This window comes from Lactuca sativa, chromosome 8 (assembly GCF_002870075.4).
Source record: "Lactuca sativa cultivar Salinas chromosome 8, Lsat_Salinas_v11, whole genome shotgun sequence".
NCBI lineage: Eukaryota > Viridiplantae > Streptophyta > Magnoliopsida > Asterales > Asteraceae > Lactuca > Lactuca sativa.
Genome location: NC_056630.2, coordinates 167,167,961 through 167,175,430, shown reverse-complemented (window position 1 = coordinate 167,175,430; position 7,470 = coordinate 167,167,961). Strand labels below are relative to the sequence as shown.

Below are 7,470 nucleotides of genomic sequence, written 5' to 3'. Positions count from 1 at the left end.
AAGTTTAACCGTAGTACACAACACCCATTTACTTATGTTATGTTCTACTTCTAGTTACAGATCTCTATGGTTTGGTATACTTGTATACTTTTGAAAATACTTATAGTTGGAAAATACTTTTAATTCAGAGCACTGAGGCCCTTTAGTGTTTATAGTTTTATACCATGTAAGTTTTGGTATACTTTATTCAATATAAACAAGGGCTCTGATACCAATTTGTCACACCCCGAAAACCGAAGGTGGAAACATTTCCGGGGTTGACTCCACGTTGAGTATTAAATCAAATGCACATAGTAAGTAAAGTAAAAACAACCATTACATTACATATAGGAAAGTTTACATTTGTTTCAAAAGTAAGTTGTACAGTTGTGATACATAGTATATATAAGCAAAACGAGACAAGTCTTCTGCGCACTCCGTCTTTGCAAAAAGAAATCATTGGTTACCTGTCTAACGCTGACCTGAGAACACAAGCGGTTTGAAAATCAGCATAACGCTGGTGAGTTCGTTAGCGGTTTTTGTTTTGTGAAAATTTTCGAGTTTCCTTTCTGTTTCTGAAAATGTTACACACACCAAGAAAATCCCATAATTTCTTAAAAAGGTTGGTTTTTGTTCTCAACATCTAAAGCAAAGTTGTACACTGAAAACACGTTTCCTGTTGTAAAAGTATACAGTTATGATATCTGGTTTGTTATACTATTCTTGGTTACGTACCAATGTATCTCCAGGAAAGTACCATACTTTCCTGATTGTGTTTTACCAATTGTAAAAGATGTAAAATTATCTGTTTTATTACACTTTTCTAGTTATGTAAACGTTCCCCAGGAAAGCTCATGCTTTCCTGAATGTTGGTTATCAATGTAAAAGATGTATTCTGTAAAACGTGGTTATGTTCAATGTTTCCCCAGGAAAGTCCCATACTTTCCTGAATAATGGTTACTAATGTGAAAGATGTATACTGAAACATGGTTATCTTGTGAAATGTGTTAAGTTATTCATTATTACTATTAAGTAAATCTCTGTTATCCTAATTGCGAGTTCCATAACCATACAATAGACTAGATGTGGCAATAAGTAGTCCACATTACCTTATGACTTTCGTCACCCTCGAACCATTTCGGTTCGGCTGTAGCTAGCAGCCAGGTGTGGGGTAGTCAGCCCTGTATAGATCTATACACCCAAGTCATGCTCCCTATCCAAGAGATTCTGGTTACAGGTGTAGTCCTCCACTTGCGTATCTGTGTGGAGTGTTCACCGAGGACGTGTCCCCAATCATATAGGACTAACAAATTTACTAGTAATAATATGATAATCCTCCACTCGCGTATCTCTGTGGAGTGTTAACGAGGATATATAGTGTACAAATTTTATGTTTCAAAAGTTCTAATGTCATGCTTTTAAATGATAAAATGTGGAAACCATTTGTGAAATACATAAAACATAACAGTTTATAAACCCATTTCACAAATAATATGTTTACGTGATCTGCATGTTCAAACGTATATCGGTTTTAACGATCAGTGTTAAAAGCATATAAAATGTGAAACACACACATGAAAACAAGTTTTGAGTACAAGTAATCCCTTGTACTTTGCTTGTGTTCCCCCCTGAAAACAGTGAAAAACAGTGAAAAAGGATAGAGGTATGAACTCACCGCTTAATGTAGAGTTCGAGTTTCACCGGATGCCTTGAACTCCTATGGCCCCTATTTTTCATGTGACGACACATAAATGAGTTAGAAATAAGGTGTTTCATGACTAAACATGATGGGCAAACATCCTTACGGCTTGGAATTACTAAGAATAAGTGTCCTATGATCCAAACTTAATGATTTATGCAAGTTTAGGTCCAAATATGGGTATTAGAGTGGGTGTATGGTCTTGAAAATGAGTGTGCGGCTGGGGAGTGCGGCCAGGAGTGTGTGTGAGGCAGTACACAAGAGTATGCGGCCGTACACAGTGTGTGTGCGGCCGTACATAGGAGTGTGCGGCCGTACACTCCTCATTTGAGTCCATATGTTGATTTTTGAAGTGTATGCTCTTCATACTTGGGAGTTTTGAATGTGTGCTGCCCCCAAATGAAGGTGTGTGATCGTACACCTTCATGGGATGATGAATATGATGAACATAATGAGTTTTAAGCTTGGGATTCAAGTGTTTACCACTATACTTAGCTTGAAGATGAAATAGATCACGATTATGAAGCCTTCTAAGTGTTCTTGGTTGATGATTTAGAGAGAGAAAGTAGAGAGAGGGAAGAGAACACCAAAATGAATGAGTGAAGGGGGTATCCATCCATAAATTGAATTGGGTGTGAGGTTGAGGGTGTTTGCGGTTGGGTATGTGGCCGTACACACAGGTGTGTGGCCGCACACACCTTATTTGGTGAGTTTTCGCCTTATTTTGTGATACTAAACACTCTCCAACCCTTCCTAAGACTCATATCTAAATAATACTAAGTATAAAGCACCCATATGGAATCACAAGATTTAATAAAAGACAATGAACTCAAGTTTTAGTGCTGAAACACAGATCAATTACATGGGTTAGAAGTTTCGGGTTGTCACACCTTAGCAAGTTGTAGTTCAAACATTCAAAAGAAAATAAAGGTAACATAATAGACCAACAATTATTTAACAATCCATACAATGTTTTCAAACCAACAATTTAAAACCCAACAAACTAAAAACTAAAGACTAAATAAGTAAATAAATAAAAACAAACAAACAATCAATCATCTTCCTCTTCATCCTGAGCTCCACTAGTGCCTGTCCCATCTCGTCCTTGCCCTCGATACTCACTTATCCTGGGGAAAATTGGGTAGTGATACCCAAGATGAGGAGGCTGCTCCATATTGAAGTGCCGAACCATATTCTTCATAGTCCCTCCAATCCAGTTGACACTCAAAGAGAGTTGATCGAAATACCCAGCCATATCATCCCCAATATGTGATCCTACCATGGGTGTGGGTGGATGCATTGGCTTCCCACTCTCTCCCCGTCCTCTCACGTTCCTCCGCCTTGGCATTTGCTATGGTTCGGGTTGATCACCCTGCAGCTCACCACCCTCATCATCTGATGGCAAAATACCCCAATGAGATCCAAATTTCCTAACAACTCTCATCGTCTCCAAATACCCCATAGTAAACTCGTTCCCCTCCATGCAAGTCAAGGAACAAGTGATGACGGGAACGAGAAGACCATAAGACCAAGCCAAACGTGTAATAAAATGCCCTCCACAAATAGGGCTCCCGGGACGAGAACTAGCAGCAGAGTCAGCCAAGAAGCGTGCTAAAAAGTAGGCAATTTTGCAACACACTCCCGGCTGCAAAATGCACCATAAAAAGAAGAGATTCTACTTTGTCACTTTTTCCCCATGCCTTCTGTGATTGATGGAGAAAGTGATCAGTCGGTCGAGTAAACGGTTGATAGGATAGCGAATGCGGCTCTCAGGGGACACTCCGGAATTGAATATCTCGGAGGCAATATTATGCCAGAAAGCAAACCCAGTAGTACCATCTTCATACCCTCTAGCTGCCTCCCTAAAAAACGTTCCAAATTCAGGTTCCATTGCCTCTTGGTGATCATATATACCAACCCTCCCAGAAAATACCATGAGGCTACATTCCCAATACTCCCCCCCCCCCCCCCCCCCCCGAGACGAAAGACCAATGCTTGCTGATAATGTGGATCTTGGACATTCTATTGGAATGTCACTGTGGCGAAAAACTCTACACACAACTCCTTATAGACCCGCTCTTGGACACGGAAAAGATTGAGCCATCCCGAGCAAGTGAATGAAAAACCATTTCCAAGAAACATTTTGGTAAGAAATGGGCAAATCCTATCCGTAATCCTGACTTCCCACAAATGCGTCCATTGAATAGTGGGGGAGATAGCAAATTCCCGGTTGTAAAGCCACCACAACCGATTGTTCCATCGTGTCAAAATTTCTAGGGGCGTAGTTGTTGGGAAATTGTAAAACGTGTGGAAACTAGCAACCATGGTTGGAACTTCTCTTCTGGGAGCCGTAACTGCATAAATAAATATAAAACACAGCCAACAAAAACATAACAAAAGATTAGAAGTAAACAGAACTGAAGTTGTCAAGTCCCAGGATTCACGTCGTGAATCCATAAAGATTCACGTCGTGAGTTCGTAACGTAGCAACCAGAATCGGTAATATCATGATGCAAATCGGGTCAAGATTGTCAATGGGGTTTACTCCTATGCTAATTCCAACCACAAATCATCAACATTCCAAGGCTATTACTGGATTTTAGGGAACATTTTAGACATTTCAACTAAATACAAACCCTAACCCTAAGTTTCAACTATTAAAGAAGAATTAGACATGAGAATAAAAAAGTATTACCTTAGATCAGAGGATTACATAAGCAAAAACGAAAATAGAATGTATGTCGGCCGAAATCGGAGCAAGGGGGACCAGTTTTCACTTTCACTTCGTGGGGAATAAAGAATTAATTGGTCAAAGAGGGATCTATGTTCTTTAATATGTGGTCTCGAATTTGTCACTGTTCACGTCGTGAATCTTTAAGGATTCACGTCGTGAATCCTGTCTGGGCTTAATTTTAGGCCAATCATTCTACATCAAAAGGGGACTGGTCTTAAAATTATTGGGCCATCTAATAGAAAATGGGCTAAGTATGGATCAATGATATATTTCCCGTTTAATTCAGAACTGAATACTGCATGACAATTTTTTTTATTAATTCCAAGTTTGTTTGTTAACTAGATTCTTAATTATTACCACTTCATTTTTAGGGACCCCACACTCAGTGTTGCCTCCCGATGATATGATCGATGTTTCTAAAACTAAAAATAAAAAGAAAAAAAACGCAAACCAAACTCGGGTTGCCTCCCGAGAAGCGCTTCTTTTTAAGGAGTCTTGAGTTGGACTCCGTGCCTCCTACGTCGACTCGTCAGAAGAGTCCACCACCAGGATCTTTTGCTCCTTGAAATTCCTCTTGTAAGCTTGCACTCGACAAATATATGCCTTTTTAGAATTCTCCTTTTTAGCCTTGACCTCGTTTCCATCGAGAGTGCGTTTGATCCCTTGAATCTTCAATTTTTCATCATCTTTAATCTTCATAATATCCTCCTCCTCCTTCACCACTGGGCTAGTCTCCTTTGATGTAACCTCCTCTTCATCACTAGACATGTCATCACTTTCCTTACTCACCCAAGAAGTTGGTGTTTTATAAGCAAACACCTCGAATACAAGTGGAACAGAAGCTCTTGGCTTAGTGTGCTTGACTTGTTGAATTGTTTCAATTTTTTCTTCCATAAGTTTCACCAGTTCTGTAAGCTCATTTTCATCTTCAATAATAAACACTTCACCTTGAACATCATATCCTTGGAAACAATCTTGTAGTCCAAAAGTTTCTTCTTCATCACCGACCCTCAATGTGAGCTTGGATTCCTGAACATCGACAAGATACCTAGCAGTATTTAGTAAAGGGTGACCTAAAATGATGGGGACATTCACATCCTCTTTCATGTCAATCACTACAAAGTCAACTGGGAAAAGAAATTCCTAATTTTAACTAGGATGTCTTCTACTATCCCCATGGGGTGAGTTACTGAACGGTTTGCCATGTGGATTGTCATCTTCGTAGGCTTCATCTTTTGAATATTTAGTTTTTGATAGAATGAAAATGGCATGAACTTTATGCTAGCCCCAGAATCGGCTAAAGCATATGTCTTCAATTTATTTCCAAACTCACATGGAAGAGTAAGGCATCCAGGATCTCCCATCTTTTTCGGTAGCTCTCCCAATACAACCCTTGAGCTTTGTTCACATAGAATGACCTTGGAATTCTTCCTTAATTCTTGACGAGTGTCTATTAAGTCTTGGAGGAACTTCGCGTATTCGGGAATTCTGGATAATGAATCAATGAAAGGAGTATTAATTGCAATACCCTTTATTTGTTGAATAAACTCCGGATGTTCCCTTTCCAGTGGGCTAAGATGTGCTCGATACGGGAATGGCAAAGGCGTGATATAAACTGGAACATATATAAAATTCTTCTGTTCAGACCGAGCCCATGATGTGAGCATAGCGGGCTCATGACGTGAATTAGGTATTCAAGCAGATTCTACGTTTTCATGTTTTGTCTTCTTAGGCTTTGGTTTGGATGGCTTTGGTTCCACTTCTAAAGCTTATAGGAATTTAGAAATCTCATCTTCTTTAGTATCAATGGCCATGACATGAGATTGCGTCTTCATTTTAGGAACTTGTGGAGACAATCTTTTATTTACCAAAGTAGTAAGTTGACCAAGTTGAACATCAAGGTTATGGATGGAAGCTTGCTCATTTTCTAATAATGATTGTTGGTCAATCATCATATCATGATGATTCTTCATCATAGTTTTTTGATGTTCCACTGCAGCATCAGTAGCATCATGCCTTTTTTCTGAAGCTTCCATAAACTTCATTAACATGGTCTCTAGATCAACTTTCTTCTCAGCTGGTGGTTGCTCTCTTTGGTAAAAACCCCGGCCAGTTTGCCTAAATTTCTCTTCTTTTTGCTTCTATTATTCTTCGTAAGGCAGGCACTCCTTCTTTGGTTTTCTCCAATCTTCATCGTATTTGTCCCCACTCAAATAGCAAACTTGAGCTTTCTTGTTTCCATATTCATCCATATTGCAATCCTTTGTCAAATGTGGGCCACTACATCTCTCGCAACCAACTCAAATTGCATGAATTGATTGGTCCATTTGGGTCAATTTCCTATCCATAGTGCTAAGCATTGCCATCACAACAGCCATCTCTTCAGTTTGTGCACATCCACTGCCTTTTATTCCATCACGCCATGGGTTGTGATACTCACGAGAGTGCTTTGAAAATTCTTCAATCAACTCCTTGACCTGATTTGCGTTCTTTTTTGTTAGTGGTCCTTTTAAATCAAGGAGTTGTCTAGTCATGACATTCACCCCTTCAAAGAATATTGACATTTCTTGTTGAATATTGAGGTCATGTTGAGGACAACTCCTTAACAACCCCTTGTAGCGATCCCATGCCTCGTATAATGACTCCCTCGGATTTTGCTCAAACTTGGCAATCGCCTTCTTGAGTTTAGAAATTTTGGAGGGTGGGCAAAACTGATCTAGAAATTACTCACGCAATTGGGCCCATGTGGTCATTGTACTAGATGGAAGAGCCTTCTACCAGTCTTTTGCAGCTCCCTTGAAAGTGACTGGTAACATCCTTAGCAAAGCTGTCTCCCTTGGGATATTAGGAGTATTAAAATAATATGCAATATCATTGACCTCTTCTAAATGCTTGAAAGCATCATCATGATCCTTCCCATAGAATGGGATATCCTTGAGTGTAGTAAGGATATGTCCCTTTAACTCGAATGTGGCATTGGTAGGAATCGTGGGATGTAATAAACCTGGCCCCACATCATCTCGAATACGCTTCTTGTAATCCCCCAAGGCCATCTCAT

General features: G+C 39.6%; 1 non-coding gene across 1 annotated transcript; it reads left to right on the top strand.

Moving 5' to 3' along the window:
• The first annotated feature begins 6,992 nt into the window (after positions 1-6,992).
• LOC111907601 (small nucleolar RNA R71) lies at positions 6,993-7,099 on the top strand. The gene has a single exon (XR_002855609.1). It is a non-coding gene; the product is annotated as a small nucleolar RNA R71 (small nucleolar RNA).
• Positions 7,100-7,470: the final 371 nt, after the last annotated feature.